The sequence below is a fragment of the Saccopteryx bilineata genome, chromosome 4 (assembly GCF_036850765.1).
Source record: "Saccopteryx bilineata isolate mSacBil1 chromosome 4, mSacBil1_pri_phased_curated, whole genome shotgun sequence".
Lineage (NCBI taxonomy): Eukaryota > Metazoa > Chordata > Mammalia > Chiroptera > Emballonuridae > Saccopteryx > Saccopteryx bilineata.
This window is the reverse complement of record NC_089493.1, coordinates 293624696-293642196: the sequence shown is the minus strand read 5'-3', so window position 1 is coordinate 293642196 and position 17501 is coordinate 293624696.

Sequence of the window (17501 nt, the reverse complement as noted above, 5' to 3'; positions counted from 1 at the left end):
GACTGAAAGCCAGCCCCGCACACGGCGGCTCCAACCTCAGCTTCCCTCCTGCAAGTCCTTCCCGTTAAGTTACAGAACCGGCTCATCCATTGGCAAGCCCGGTTTGGAGGCCAGCGGAACACAGAATTCTGAGGTGGGATTACACGCAGAGGGAAGACTTCATTTTTTTCCTCCAGAAGCTAGACTTTTAAACATCCAATGGCTTATTCTTACATCAGTAGGGAAACCATCCAAAGAGTTACTTCACTGAGCTTGGCAAACCAACGTATTTGGAAGAACGCTGACATTTCTTCTGCTAAATCTAGAAACTTGGCGTCTTGTTTGGGAACTGAACATGCCTACCAATTCAGCGGACACGGAAGGGAGAGAGAGAGAGAGACCCTGCGTGGGGCCACATGGAAGATGAACTGGTTGGTGAGATGCCTCTGCCTGTCTCTGCACAGTTTATATACATAATAGAAGATATTTGCTGTGGAAAATAAAAGCATACGAAATCTGAAAATTACCTAAAATCTTACCGCACAGATGGAAACTTTGTTAACATTTCGTGTAATTTCCTTCTGGTGTCTAGCCTGAAGGAATTACAGGCTCTGTTTGTATGTAGCTATAGATGTATAGATATAAGTATTCCTTCCTATATCTCTATTTCTATCTGTACAGGGAAAGGTAGAGAGTTTGAGTACTTACAAACTCAAACTACACACACACACTTTTTGGTTTTTTGTTTGTTTGTTTGTTTTTACCAAATTAACACCACAGAATAGACAACACATCCTGGCTTACATTCAAATTATTTTGCTTACTTATTATTTTGTGTATACCATACACAACGTCTTGTGTCACTAAATACTCTCTGCATCATGATTTTAGTGACTTCGTAGTATTCCATTGTACGGCCATACCATAATACATATATTTCACAAATCTCCTGTTGTGAATATATATATTTTTTAATTTATCACTATTATAAATACTGTTGTGGTAATGATATCCCATGTGCATTTCTGAGTATTGCCTGTGGATAAAGTCCTCCATGTAGAATTATGAGATGGGAAGATGTAAGTGCTTCTGAAAGCCTAAACTATCTTTACCAAATCACCCTCAAGAAAAGATACAAACAATTTATGGTCCTCCCATCAGTGAATGTATTATCATCCCGCCTGTTCTTGACAACAGGAGGCATTCTGTATACAATGTTATTCTTTGTCAATTTAATTGATGAGTAATGGCATTTTGTTGTTATGTTCATTTGCATGCCTTTGATTACAAAATAGGCGTCTTCTTTGAGCTCCTCATTATCCTTACGTATTTCTTCATCTGGGCACTGTCCGTGTCTGTCACTGGCTTCTTTTCCATTGAATGTTCCTCCTCTTTTTTCTTTTCTTTATTGATCCATTAAAGTTATTTAAATATCAACTGTATTAGCTCTCATTTTTTTGGGGGGGGGAGAGAAGCAGTAATAAACATGTGCATTGAAAACAGTTTGGTAGAATCAACCCTGAACCATTAATAATCCTTCTTCCTCGTCTAGGTATTTGGGCAAGTGGTGAGAACAGTGAGCAGGGAGAGCTTGTGGCGCTCAGTTGCGTCCCGCTGACCCATCCGCCACCCACTCTTTCCGCCCTGCCCTGGCCTCAGAAGGCTGACTTCTGTGTGCTGGGCCCCCAGGGCTCCCTGGCTCTCTGTTTCCCCAGTTGGTTTTGGCTGGTGGGCATCAATGATGGTGGATCAGGGGCAGGGGGGCAGAGGGGATGGGTATTCATGTCCTGGACTCATTCCCTGCCTGCCTTGCTGTGGTTCTGGTAGAGGGGACACCCTCCTCTGTGGTGACAACTTTCATCAGGTGGCCCTGCTGCCATCGAACCCAGCGTTGACCTAGAAGCATGAACCCTTCCCCGGGCCCCTTTTCAACCTCGGGAGGCAAGAGCTTCCCGCTGCTGGTGGTGCTTAGCGACCTCACCATCCGGTCGAGTGCCTTCTCTGTGCCCGCTCCTGTGCCCAATGCCCCTTTATTCAATTAACTCTCTTCATTTCAATCCCTTGATTGTGCCAGGACCCTGTCTCATACAGGAGGCGATGAACTTTTCACTCTGAATACTTCTGTAGCATTGTCAGTTTTGTTTTTATTTGTTCACAATAAGTATGTATTCTTTCTGTAATTAACTAAAGTCGTTTGCATTATTTCCCTGGTCCATTGGATTTGCTCTTCAGGGCTGGGGTAGGCCCTGTCCACTTTTTTTTTTTAATATTTTATTTATTGATTTTTAGAGAGAGGAGAGAGAGAGAGAGAGAGAGAGAGAGAGAGAGAAGGGGGAGGAGCAGGAAGCATCAACTCCCATATGTGCCTTGACCAGGCAAGCCCAAGGTTTCGAACCGGCAACCTCAGTGTTCCAGGTCGACGCTTTATCCACTGCGCCACCACAGGTCAGGCTCTGTCCACTTTTCTGTTGAGGTATTGGCCTCTTTATTGTCTATTGACTGTTATAGATTTTTAGCCAGTTGCATATAATTTCTATTATAAATGTCCCCCAAACCTGTCACTTCTCTTTGACATTTTAAAAAACAATATGTTTTGACATATAAACATCATAAAACTATATTTAGTCAAATTTCTCTGTGTACCTTTCTATAGTCTTCATTCTTTTCAATTAATGAGGCTTTTTGTCCTGAGAGTTTATAGGTATTATAGGTTCAAGTGTTTTCTAATATTTTAATTTAGGTTTTATTTATAAGTATATCTACTCTGGAGGGAATGGAGAATTTTTGGCTATTTTGAATAATACACCGTATTAAGAATATTTCTGCGGAAGCCTTTGTGTGGGCATGGAACGTATGTTTTATATAATGTGAGATCGAGGTTCAGACTCATTCATAATCATAAAGATACAATCAATGTAACAACAAAATATCACGTTACTCTCTAGAGTTTTGGGCAAAATAATTAAAAATCATAACGTTATTCCTGGTTTGGCATGCAAGGAAAATTGTTGTCTCCAAAGTTACTGGTGGAAGTATATACATTTTTACAGTCCTTTTAGAAAATAAAATGGCAATATGTTTTAGAATTAAGGGTACACACACCGTTCAACCCAGCAATTCCACTCCTGGGGATCAACCCTTGGTAGTAAAAACATCCACGTGTGAAGGGACGTACGCCAGAATGTTTGTAACTGCACTGCCTGTGGTGGCGAAAGTAGATGCCGATGACAAAGAAAGGGTAGAAAAAGCCATTAAATGGGATTTTGCAGCCGCTTAAAAGAATGAATTACAGTTATAACAGTTAGAAGGGTTTCTATGCTATGCGCTATCGGTGAGTAAGAAAATGAAGGTAAAGAGATGTATGTCACAGAATGCTGTTTTCATTACTCTAACAATGGTCTGTGTGTGTACATTTGCAAACAGTTACATGAGACAGGCAGAGAGAACTTCCAGCTGTTCTGTTAGCACAGGTTGTGCGGTTATAGGATTTGGGTGTGGGGTAAGAAAAACGTCGTACTAGAAAAATAAAATTCCCCACTTATGATATAATCCCTTTTTGTTTTTTGAGGTTTTGTTGTTGTTGTTGTTGTTGTTTTTACAGAAATCTGCCTATATTTGCATAAATAAATGAGTACATCTAAATGTATTGACTTGTAAAGATGTCGATGACAGATTGCCAAGCATGAAGGCCAGTTGCATAATAATGCGTAGAAAATCAGCCAGGAAACCCCTGTCCATGTGTACCTACGCACAGGCTGACGGGCAATTGTGTAGCTTAGAACACAAGTGAGATACCTTTCCAAATTGTTGCAAAGGCAAGTGGGGTAGCAGGAAACGGTGGGTGTGCATATATACAATTTTATATCGTATTGTTTTAATCACATTATTTTTGTAACCTGAAAAACATCACAGATTTTTTAAAACAAGAGAAAGAAGTAAGGGGAGAGAAGCACTATAATAGGACGTTGTCCCCAAGGGGTTAGGGAGGGTAGATGCTGACACTGCCTCCAGCACTATGAGAGGGCGATGTCCCCAGGGGGATGAGGGGACAGAGGCTGACATTGCCCCCAGCACTATGAGAGGGCGATGTCCCCATGGGGATGAGGGGACAGAGGCTGACACTGCCCCCAGCACTATGAGAGGGCGATGTCCCCAGGGGGATGAGGGGACAGAGGCTGACATTGCCCCCAGCACTATGAGAGGGCAATGTCCCCAGGGGGGATGAGGGGACAGAGGCTGACACTGCCCCCAGCACTATGAGAGGACTATGTCCCCAGGGGGATGAGGGGACAGAGGCTGACATTGCCCCCAGCACTATGAGAGGGCGATGTCCCCAGGGGGGTGAGGGGACAGAGGCTGACATTGCCCCCAGCACTATGAGAAGGGCGATGTCCCCAGGGGGATGAGGGGACAGAGGCTGACACTGCCTCCAGCACTATGAGAGGGCGATGTTCCCAGGGGGATGAGGGGACAGAGGCTGACATTGCCCCCAGCACTATGAGAGGGCGATGTCCCCAGGGGGATGAGGGGACAGAGGCTGACATTGCCCCCAGCACTATGAGAGGGCGATGTCCCCAGGGGGATGAGGGGACAGAGGCTGACGTTGCCTCCAGCACTATGAGAGGGCGATGTCCCCAGGGGGATGAGGGGACAGAGGCTGACATTGCCTCCAGCACTATGAGAGGGCGATGTCCCCAGGGGGATGAGGGGACAGAGGCTGACGTTGCCTCCAGCACTATGAGAGGGCGATGTCCCCAGGGGGATGAGGGGACAGAGGCTGACATTGCCTCCAGCACTATGAGAGGGCGATGTCCCCAGGGGGATGAGGGGACAGAGGCTGACATTGCCCCCAGCACTATGAGAGGACTATGTCCCCAGGGGGATGAGGGGACAGAGGCTGACATTGCCTCCAGCACTATGAGAGGGCGATGTCCCCAGGGGGATGAGGGGACAGAGGCTGACGTTGCCTCCAGCACTATGAGAGGGCGATGTCCCCAGGGGGATGAGGGGACAGAGGCTGACATTGCCTCCAGCACTATGAGAGGACTATGTCCCCAGGGGGATGAGGGGACAGAGGCTGACACTCCCTCCAGCACAATGACAGGGAGATGTCCTGGGGGGTTTAGGGCTATAGATGCTGCCATTGCCGGGGAAACTGGAAAGCTCCCACGGAGGAGGCTATAGGAGGATGCTCCCCAGAATTGCAGGTCTCTACTCGTTAGACGATGGCAGGAGCAACCTCCCCCTCCCCCTGTGAAAACAACACAAGTATCTACAGATGCTGTTAAATGTCACCTTGGGGACCAAACACCCCCTGCCACCCCTTGAGCACCGCTCCCCGTAGCTGAGAGGGAGTGGACAGGTTTTAAGCAGTTGAGTAACCTGGACCCACCCACGTTGATTCATGACCTTTCTGGTAGAGGACAGACTGGAGAGGGGACAGAGTGACCGCTAAGCCGGCAGCTCCAGGGATCCAGGGAAGCAGCAGAGCCAGCCTGAGGGAGGGGCCCTTGCTGCCCGCAGGGAGGACCCTGTCCTTCCTCAGCCCCATCGCAGATCACCCCTCCCCTCCATCCCTACCACACTGTCCCCGTTCTCACCACGCTGGGCACTTCTCCCTGCGTCCAGCCTCTTCCCACCGCTAAAGCCTCTTCCCACCGCTAAAGCCACTTCCCGCGCTTTCTCACGAGCAAACCGAATACAAGTCCATTCTCAGCTAAGGACCTTACACACATCGCCGATGTTGGGAGGCAGGACCAAGAAGAGAAGAGTCTTTGTGTGGACAGCAGGCCCCTCCTGAGCTGGACCTGGTCTCCTGCATCTCTAGGTCTCACCTCACGACGACCTATCCACAGTCTGCAGAACATACTGATCCTTCCGAATGACTTTGTGTCTTCGCCTCTGGTCTTCTCCTCCCTCTAATCTGTCAAGGCTCACCACCAATGTCACCTCTTCTGAGCAGCCCTCTTTGCCTGGCCCAGGGTAGAGACGTGGTGACTAAAGTTTATTGTCAGGGGGCGGAGGGTCCGATCCTTGGTGCCAATCGTGTGATGTCATGACGACCTCTGATGGTCTGTCTGTCTACTCCACGTGTCTGTGAGTTCTTCGAATCAAAGCTCGTGTCTGGTTCAGCGCCTGGGACAAAATCATCACTGGACTATCTTTTGGAAAAGGGAGGGAAGAGAGAGAGAGGGGAAGAGAGTGTCCTACAGCCGAGGAGCACAAGCAGCAAGGTGGCGATGCTCATTGAGTAACTGTACAGGTTGTTTTTCCAAAGCGGCCCGGGGAAGGCAGGGCCTCTCTATGACACAATTTATCAGGACACTTCTAGGAGGGGTGGGTGCTTCAAGAGCAGAGAGCCGTCTGTGGCAGGAGCCTCAGAACCCTTGAGTGGCGGGAAGTCTTATCAGAGGCCACACAGCTCTCGTTGAATCTGGCCTCAGGTCTGTTTTCTTTGGCCCCAAAACGTTGCTGTATCTTCTGAGGAAGTCAGCCATTATTACTGTAAACAACTATTAATTGCAGAGTAGACTTCCCAATAACAATGTAAAAAAAAATGAAAATAGACAATATTAAACAGCGATTTCTTGCCTTTCTCTTCACACGGATTGCTGAATAAGGATCCCAGGGCTGACCCAGTCAAGGAGACGAGGCCATCACAAAGGCTGCAAGGCTGCAGGTCCCCGGGAGGCGGAGGGGGCAGACTCTTATTCTCAAGACCGCAGGGTGCACGGCGACACCGCTGCAGGTGGAGGGCGGGTAGCGGAACGTGAAGTTGACTGAAACTGGGGAGTACAGGGGGCTGATGCTCAAAGGCGACCTCCCCTCCCCCTCAGGAAGCAGGGGTCCCCCAGAGCGGTGGGATCTCCACCCGTCCACACTAGAGCCCATGTTCTCCCGAGGTCGGCTCTCCCAGCCTGGCCGCGGGACCGTGTCACGAGCGAGCCACCCAGTGTGAGCACGCCGCCGCCGCCACCACCGCCGAGTGCGGCTGCGCGCCAGGACGGCCCACGCGCGTGCGGAGGCGTCACACTCAGTGCTTTACGAATGAGAGGGAGGAGCAAGAATAACATTCCTCTCAAGTCCCCGAAGAAAGCTCGTCAGCAGCAGCCGAACCCGGAATTGATTTTCTTTTTTATTTTTCTGGTTCAATACTTAATGGAACATGTTAAGCAACAGGATTTAACAATTTGCTAGTCCTTCGCTTGCGGGGAATTAAACAATAGAAATCCATTTTCCTCCCGAACGCCAGGAGCCGCGGCGCCACGCTCAGTGAGTGAACCGATCGAGGGATTCCCGTCAGCACATTGATTTCTTGTTTTTTTTCCAAATCTCTATTTCTTTGCTAAAGGTGGGGACTCCTTCATAGACTCTGAGAGCTCTTTCTTCTGCCCTTCTGGAATTCTCTGCCCTTTTTCCCCTCTCCCCCAAGCCCAAGACTCAGGGACCCCACTGGTGCCCATGGTAGCTAATTTTTGGCGACAAGTTCGACGCTGCCCGCAATCTCTTGCATCGGGACATTCCTAAGCAGAGTTTACACCAGTCACACCTGTCGATGCAAAAGGGAACTCCACTGGGACTTCACGCGCCTTTGTGAAATACGCATGGTTTCGTCACCATGATCACGTGGCCCAGGTTTCTAAGCCTTGGAGGTTGTCATCATCTGGAGTTCTTCCAAGCGGTGAGTGGCCGAGCTTGAATTGGAAGCAAATACGTACTCCGGTCCTCCGCCTTAACCTTCAGACTCTAATAGTTAAGCATCAAAACGGTTTTCTCTAAAAAAAAAAGTGCTACCTTTGCTTAATTCCCACACATCACCCGTTATCTATTGAGAAAATGAATCATGATAAATGCAAAGTGAAGAGTGGACACACGCGTTCATTCGGAGCATTTGGCCGCCCTCACGCTCAGCATGCCGGATGGCGCGGACAGAGCAGAGCAAGCGTGAGAGGCGGGGAGTCATGGCGTTCGACATCCTCGGAGACCACAGTTTAGGAACTGCCGGTGTTTCCTAGAGCTCTAGCAAGGGCGTGTGCATCCTCCAGGACAGACTGGTGGGCAGGGCCGGCCATGTGCTGGAGGCTCCGTGGGCGCGTCACCTTCTCATGCTGCCCGCCTCCAGAAGCTTCTTGTTCACGAACCAGGATTGCGGACAGGAGGGGAAGGATGGTTTCCACCTCGGTACATCCCATCACGGAGCTCCTGGTCCAGCTAATAGGACTAGCCTCTTAACCCAGCCCCTTCCATACTAACAGGACAAGAGAGAGGAAGAGACGCCAGGGTCTCCTTGCATCAGTGGCCAAAGCCCCATTGCTCAGTGCTGTCGGTGTTTAGCTGTGTCCGTGGGGTCATAGGTTAGCTGCAGAAGTGCCTTAGGTGGCCCTGGACAAGGCCAGGGAGGGACGTGAACAATTGGTACTTTCATCCCTGTTAATGAACTTATATGATACTTATTACTTTGATAATAAATAAACAAAAATACTCAGCTCTACCATTATCTGCCCCAAACCCACCAATATCAACAACTCTCTTTTATTTGCAAGAACAATGTGCCAGGCATTGGGCTAAATATTTACAAGCATTATGTCAGCTTGTAAATATTTAGAACCCTAATAGGAAGTATAATTTGACTTGGGCTCTATTTGACTGTATTGACTATATGTCTGTTTGTCACTGAAGAATCACCCAAGTTCACAACACAGCCAGTGGGAGGCAGAGTTGTCAGGATTCGAACCCAGATGTTTGGCTCCCAAACTTGGATGAATGTCGGCCACCTGGAACCACTGACACTCCTTGGTCTCTGTCCTGTGACCTCCTGTTGCTTCTTGCCTCCACCATTCAGCTCCTCCCTGCCCCATGAATGTCTCTGAGGTGGGATTTCTCTTTCCTAATTGCCTGCACTGTGGTGTCCATGGCTATGGCCTTGCTGGGCTCCACACATCAGTTGCCAGACCAGGGGATGTGGCACAAGTTTTGTCACCTATAGCAGAGAGCACTAAGGCTGGAGAGGTTTCCGAATGAAAGACTATCTTTGACTGCCCGGTGTATCTTTTTATTCTGAACTTCTCACACATCTATTTGATTGATGGGTTGACTTCTCTTTGCTACTAAAGAGTTCTCCTCATCTAGTAAGACGGTAATTCCAACACACACACACACATACACACACACACACACACACGCACACACACCCATGCGCACTCACATACACACACACCTCTGATGCAGGGTGGCACTCATTAAATAGCTACTGGATGAGTGAACAGCACAGTGAGCATACGGATAATTTTCATCCTTCTGTAAGGCACCGACTTTATGCCGTAACATGGGTGATTTACAACAAATAGACTTTGAGCAAGCTTGTAAGAAAACTCATGAATCTAGGAAGAAAAAATGTTGACAGAGTAACTTTCCTACAGGCTTTCTCTAGAAAACACTAGGAAAACAAAACTGACACAGCACTTGGCATGGCTGAGTGACCGGCTCACCCAAAGGGGCGGGCGGGCTGGGCCATGTGACAGCTCTCCGCTCGGAGTCGCATGAGACCAGGGCGCGGGACTTGCCAACATTGTTCTCGGAAATTCTGATTTGGGAATAGACTCAGAATTTTTCTTTCCTTTTTTTTTTTTTTTTAAATTTAGCAACTTCGTCTATTCCATTTACTCTACGTCACGGACTGTTCTAAGTGCTCACACTTAATTTTGTTTTTCATGATTTAGAAATCCCAGACTTGGAGCCGAAGAACCAGCCGCCTGGCAACATCAGAGGTGCAGAGAAGGTGAGCCCCCAACAGAGCCCTCTCTTGCCCAAGACCATGAAAGGGTCAACCTAGCAAAACAGTTGACTTTTAGACTACAACTACTCTACTTCAGGCAGACTCCACAGGAAAATCTATGGCCCAATGCCCATCTACGCCACCAAAGCCCAAGTATGGAGCCGATACTCCTGCCCTTGCCCGGCTGTCCCGAAATCCTCCACTGCTGTGCGCTCAGTCAGAGGAGACCCTGGACTCCCACACCCATTGGTTGCTAATGAAGTGCTGGAACACATTGGGTAAGAAAAAGGGAAACTCAGCGAAGAAACAGAAGCGCTAAAGCAGAACTAAAAGGACATTTTAGAAGGGACTAATACAGTAATGAAAATAAAACCTCAGTGAGTGGGCTCAACAGCAGACTGGGAAGGTCAGAAGAAAGACTCAGTGAACTGGAAGATAGAGCAAGGTGCATTTTAGGCAGGGTGGTTAGGGGACCTCCTCTGTGATGAGGTGACACGCATTTGAACAATGACATAATTATTCTTAAGGCTAGCCCCTGCTGAAAATGGGATCCCTGTGGAACGTGGGATGTTAGGTTGCCGTGAGGATCAAACAAGGTGCTAAATTTGAATGTACCTGACTGGGTACCCAGAACATAGACAACAGGACGGAGTGAAGGCTACTGAGGTTGTTATGGTTACAGGTGGTCACTGGTTGTTGGGATGGCCTGTGAAAGCTGAGGCAGAATCAGAACTCCTTCCAGTAGAGTCCCAAGGGGATGTTTCTAAATACAGAGAAGAAAGAGTATGAGAAACACTTCTTTTTTTTTCTCTCCCACAGTCACAGAAGTGTCTGACGGAGGCTGAAATCTTAATGAACTCAGACAGCGGAGTGTCCCCGTCTCTGACTGCTGGCTGAGTGCCTTACAGTGGCCGAGTGAAGGAGCCGGTACCTTCACCAGCAGGGGGCACACAGCTGCGGGGTGGGGCAGGCTCATGTGCACGGCCTGAGGGTGCTCGGGCTGCTTGATTCTCCTGAAAAGATGTCACATGGAAGCAGCCCCCACCTTGCTCAGACGCCACGCTCATTCTCTCCACGGGAGGCAGCCCCCACCTTGCTCAGATGCCACACTCATTCTCTCCACGGGAGGCAGACTCCACCTTGCTCAGACGCCACCCTCATTCTCTCCATGGGAGGCAGCCCCCACCTTGCTCAGATGCCTCCCTCATTCTCTCCAAGGGAGGCAGACCCCACCTTGCTCGGACACCACACTCATTCTCTCCACGGGAGGCAGACCCCACCTTGCTCAGACGCCACACTCATTCTCTCCACTGGAGGCAGACCCCACCTTGCTCAGACGCCACACTCATTCTCTCCACAGCCTGCACCCAGCCTGGCCTATTTCACAGTTGGGTCAGCAGCCTGGAGAAACCACACGATCAGGAGCCAGCATGGAAAGGAATGCCGACATAGGTCACTAAGACTAACGATAAAACAGTAGGCCAGGCTGTGGAAAGAGGCTTCTAGCACAGCGGCCGCCTTAGGTGACCCCCCCTCCCCGCCCCCGCCACAAACACCTTCGTCTTACAGCTGAGAATGCAGTGCTCTTTATGGCTTTGGCCGAAACCATGCAGTGAATTCACGACACACCAGCAGTCGGAAGCCAGACCTAGGTATTTCACACGGAAGCCCACAGGCACCTCGGGGGTGATGATTGCATCTGCCTGTGGCTAAATGTTAGCCTAGGCAGCTAGGAATTAAAACAGAGAAGGGAAAGAGACAGGCTGGGCCTCACTGAGTCTGCAAGTGACGCTGAATCAGGCTTACGTCTGGAGCTTACGGCCTCAGACCCCCTAGGGGAGAGCAGAATCCCCACCGAGGAGATGAACAACCCCCTGTCCCCGCCGTGTAATGAGGAAACACTGGCTTTCCATTCTCCCTGGACTATAACTAGTCTACCCACCCAGACTATGCTTGGTGAAATAAACCACACAGAGGAAATCGCCCTGCTGGGTGCGTGCTCAGGAGAAGCAAAGATGGTGCCGGGAGAAGTAAGCACATCCCCGGTAGAAATCAGATGTGGAGGCAAGACTTTGAGGCATGCACAGTAGGAGCCAACATGGTGACATAAAGGGGTGAAGTCTAGCCTTGGAAAATCTGAAAAAAAAAAAAGGATCAGATTGGATAAGAGACACAAAACCCCAGAAGATCCAGAAAGGGGAGTGGTTGGGGAGAGGGTCCAGCACAGGCCTGAGAAGAGCCAGGAAAGAGATTGGTTAGTTTGGAAGAATGCCTGCTGTCTCCTAAGCCCAAGGGAATGTAATCACTGCCTAACAAAGGCCCGTCTGGGTCGCAGGTGTTGGGTTTTGTTCATTCATTAGCACTTTCTCTCTGTAACAGCTGCGGGGGACAACAGCCTGGCCAGCCCAAGTGCAACCTTGGTGGCCGACATGCCAGTGGCCACAAACGAAACACAGAGAAGTTCTGCACCCTGGTTCTCCTTGACTTGGTGAGGACAAGTGTGGGCTTAATCTGTAGTGAGACGGAGCTGAGCCATCTGATCATGGATGAGACCCCCGGGACCCCTGGGGTGGGGAATCCCTTGTTATTCTCCAATAGATCTTATCACCATGCCTCGCTGTCTTACGCGTGGGTCCCTGAAAGGCTTTTCTCCGGACTTCATGGAAGAACCGTATTTACAGCAGCAACAACATCGGCGGGAAGATAGCAATGACCGCCAAGTATTTAAAACGGAAGGAATGTCATAGATGGAATGATCTACCTGGAGGAGAGCTGCGCTAAGACCAAACATAAGAGACTGAGGTGGCCCAGAGATTAGATGCCGCAGGAAGCTGGTGCCAACGGTAGGCGAGACATGTTAAAAGAAGGGGAGGGTTCAACAGAGTTCAAGGGTACCTGGGAGAAGCCAGAACCACGTGGAGCTCTCTGGATAGAGCTGTGGCCACAGAGGACACACCGGCCGTGCCCCGGAAGCCATCCTCATGGAGAGGAAAGGCAAAGTCCTCTGTGTCGCCTTCCTCCTTGCTCTCTGATGATATCCTACCTCTGACCAGACCCCAAAGGGAGCTAGCTGTGTTAGAAGCCTAGGCCATTCGGCTGCACAGGGGAAGCCCCACTAGCCATGAGGGCAGAGCGGAGAAAGAGTGCGAAATAAGCCAGAGCCAGCAGCACAATTACAATCGCGACCTTTCATTGGTCACGGGTTATCCATGATCATTGCAGAAAGGACAGGCGGTAGGTACTGAGACCAATAACAGAGCTCACCTAGGCAACTCTCCCAGTTAGAGGAGCCCCGAGTACCCCCATTCTGCAGCTAGACCGCCGAGGCTGAGCACGGTGAGGTGATGTTCTCACAGGCAAGACTCCAGTTTATCTGGGCGCCAACGCTGATGGTTCTCCCGATCCCTTGTGGGAAGAGACTAAGAACCCACAGATATTGTTCCAGCGGGGCTCATGAAATCTGTTGGGAAGTACATTAAGACAGTAGTTTTCTAGGAAAAAAAATAGGAATGTATTTATAGAGAACAGTCGGTCTCTAAGACTTAGTCTCCCATTTTTGTAGGAAGATATAATTTATATGCATTAAATTCAACATCTTAATGCATCATTCTGTGCGTTTTGATGAACACTTACTGTTGGGTAGTTAGCACCCCAGCACGATATAAAAACCCCGTCGCTCCCAGAATTCCTCTGTACCCGCCGTCACCAGCCTCTACTCTCTGCCCCTGCTGCCTCTGCCCACTCCCACCCTATTTTCTGTCTCTGTGATTCTTACAGTTTCCCAAATAGCACATAAATGGCACCATTTAGTTTGTATGTTTTCACTAAGCATAATTTATAAATTTAATACACACACACACATACAGGAAAATTGAGAGATGTTTATTGCTGACTGGACAGGTGTTTGAGCCCCCACTGGTCCCTGTCATTAGAAGAATTTTGAGGACAAGTCTTAAAGATTCTTTGTGACTCAGTTTCCTCATCTGGAAAACAGGGATCATGATAGTGGGAATAGTAATTAGCAAGCCACCTACTAGGCTTGGTGTGTGAAGATGAAATAAATGGATAGAAATTGTTAGAAAGGAACAACAGACCCCAAATTCAGTCAATGTGCTAAGCCCCACCAAGGCTGAAGACTGAACCTACTTGTGGCGTTAGCCTCTCTCAGGGGTGGAATTCTAGACCCATCTGTCCGGAATGCTCAGAACCAGTGAGGCCATCTGCATGATAAAACCCCCAGCCCTCTCCTAAGGGAAGGTGGTCTTGCCTGACATACCCCACTTTTTTTAACTCCCGTGTCCTGCCTGTCCGCCCCTCGGAGTGCCTCTCTGTTTCCTGGATGGACGCTGCCCCACTCCTGAGTCGTTCAGCCAGCCAGTGAGGTCTTCAGGTGCACTTAGAACCAGAACCAAGCATAAAGTCGTTATACTGAGAGTGCTACAATGATCATGCTTACCATTATTTTTATTACGACTGTTGCTACAGTGTGCTTGTCGAATAAATAATTAAGACAAAAATCAAGGCCTGTAGGAAATGGTGCTGAGGGTGTGAGACTGTGGTTCATAATAATCAGTATATATTCAGTCTTTTCATTTCTGACAGAGAGCTCCTAAAAACCCCTGGAATTTCCTCAATTATCAGATCTGTTAAGGTGTCTTGATATTCATAACGAATCTTGTCCAACCACACCCAAGTTTGTCTTAACGAGATGACTTGGGAAATCGCTTTAAGGGTGGGGTCTGGTTGCCAGGGAAACTTGTTGGAAGAGTCATCTTCACCCCCAAACTCGGGGGAGGAGAGAGAGAATGGAGATTGATTTCAATCACCATCGGCCAATTACTTAATCAATCCTGCACGGGTAATAAAGGTGAGGGTGGGGGTGGGGAGCGGGAATGGGGTCTGCAGGCAGCTTCCAGGTTGAGGTGCTGGAAGAGGAATTCTCTGGAAGAGGGTGTTGAAGCCCCACCCCCTTCCCCACCCCTCCGCTATGCATTTGTCTTATCTGGCTATTTCTGAGTTATGCACTGGTATGATAATTCCAGTAAACTGTTTTCCCGAGTTCTGTGAACAAACGACTCTAGCAAATTAATCAGACCCAAGGAGGAAGGTTTGGGAACCTGAGATCTGTAGCTCTTTGGTCAGAAAGACAGGTGACCACCGACTTGGGACTGATGTCTAACGTGGAGTAGGGGGCGTCAGTCTCATGGGACTGAGTCCTTCCCCCTGTGGGATCCGCTGCCGTCTTTGGATCGGTAGTGTCCGAATTGAGGTAAACCATGGGACACTCTGCCAGTGCCACTGTGACCTGGAGAAGGGCTGTGTGGGAGAATTCCTCCCGGCTTGGAGGACGGTGTTCCGAGGAGTGTGTGTGGAGCGAAGGAGCCATCACAGAGGGATGGTGTGCAGACCACCGGCCGGGGCCTCTGCACCTCGCACTCAGGACCCGGGCCATCCTAATAAAACACTTCCCGATGGAAACAGTACTTTCCTTGTTCACTCTGTGGGTCTGCACTGTGGCCTTTCTGCCCAGCGTCCCTGCCCTCTTATTTAGAACAACCATTTCTCATGTGTTTCCGAAGGACTGTCTTGTCTCTGCTCCAGCGTCAGTCCTACGGTTCAGCCTCGGCCAGCCAGAGCTCAGCATCCCTTTGACCACAGTGACCGGTTCAGGCAGGAACACTGCACGACTCAGGCCGGGCCAAAGAGGATCCTTCCGAGAGCATCTGTCCGCAGCACTACCAGGAATAAGGGCTTCATTCCGCCGATTTCCCCTAGAGCAGTGGTCGGCAAACTCATTAGTCCACAGAGCCAAATAACAACAGTACAATGACTGAAATTTCTCTTGGGAGCCAGATTTTTTAAACTTCAACTATATAGGTAGGTACATTCCTTATCGAGGTAGCGCCTGCAGGTGGTGTTTTGTGGAAGAGCCACACTCAAGGGGCCAAAGAGCCGCAGGTGGCTTGCAAGCCGCAGTTTGCCGACCAGGGACCCAGACTATGAGCGAGGACTTTGTGGTGACCTCTTTACCCCTCTGTTGTGGGGGAAGGCCCGCCCACCGCCAATGACAGCCATGTGGGAGAAGGCAGACTTGAAATGCGGGGGTGGGGCTTCCGTTGCCTTAGGGCACAGCCTGTGCCAGGAGGGTTGTGTATACTCCAAACACCGCATTCTGCCCTGGTTGTTTCCCTTGAACCAGTGTAACCTCATCATTGTCACCCATAACCACAGTGTCCTGAGGTACAGACCTGTGAATGATGGATAACAACCCTTTATGATGAAGAGGAAATGGGATGATAGGTGTACCTTGACTGGCAGAGCCTAAGGCATTCTACAAATCCTAACGATGGGTGCTTCTTTACTCTAACGGACAAAATTCTTGGGAGTCCTTAGAACAGGGACTAAAGTGTCTTGGCAATGCTGACGTCATTTACCCAGATGAGGAACTAGTGGGGGTCACACGCCTGCTCCCCCTCCCCTCCACCCCCAGGGATCAGTCATGTGCTGTTAGGATTTTCCAAGCAGATTCCATATCAAGGACTGTTTATATTGTTTCCGGCTCACACGGCATTAACGCCTCCCTGCACGCGAGGTGGCTGGCTGTAGCGTAAGGTGTCACCGACTCAGATAATGGCCCCACAGCTAGAGCTGCCGCACATCACATGGCTTTGGGGTCTCTGAGTCTCAGTGTCCTCACACGCAGGACAATGTGACAATACGTCTCCCACTGCCTTTCAGGATTGCTCTTGGATTCAAGGAGAAAAGAGGTGTGAGAAGACTGAAAAGGATTCAGGTGTCCTCGTATGTGGCGATAATTCTATCTGTTAGAAAGTACATTAAAACACTGGTTTTTTTCTAGTAGAACAAATATTTACATCTAGGGAAAATGATCAGTCTCTAAGGCATATTTTTCCCTCCTTTTTTTTATTAAGGTATAATTTACATACATTAAATTCAACCGTTATATGTGAGTTATTTTTCCTATATTTATACTTTAAAAGGGAACTTAATCTTTGGAACATAACTGTCCTGAATGTTAGAATTACATCCTTTAAAAATTAAATGTTTCTTTGTAACATCCTGCAGTAGATTTTTATTTTAAAATAAAGGCCACAACTGCTTCCTGTCCTGGCTCCCACGGCCTTTCTCTGGACTATTCCGCTACTCCTTCTGTCCAGAGGTGGAGTTTGAGTCCCTTCCCTTGAGTCTGAGCTGGTCCTGGGCATTGCACTGGCTAACAGATTGTGGCAGAAACAACATTTCTCTAGTTATGAGCCCAGAGATGTTGCAATTTCCTTCTGTTCTTAGGGCTGGGCCAGTCAGTCAGCATGGAAAGCCGGGGTGGCCTGCGGGCGGATGAGGGACCATCAGAGGCGAACCATCTCTCCGAGCCCGCCCCGGGCCGGCAGCTCTTGGCGGACCCAGTAGCTGACCAAGGGGGCGGCCAGGTGAGCCCCAAAGAGACACCTCCTTGTGTGCAGCCACAACTGCCAATCGACGGTAACTGGCAGACTGCTGCTGTGAGACTGAGTCTGAGAAGGTTGGTGCACAGCGAAAGGTAACTAGAGCACGCCAGGCAGAGTCAGCGTACAGCCCTGTCTGCCGCATCATTTCACTGGACGAGGACAGTGGTCTGAGTGGCCGGCTCTGTCTCTTATTCTCGAGTGACCTTGGGGAAGCCGTCGCTGCTGCCGCCCCTGCCCTCCATCTCTTCAAGGAGGACCAACAGGTCCCCGCCCCCCACCCC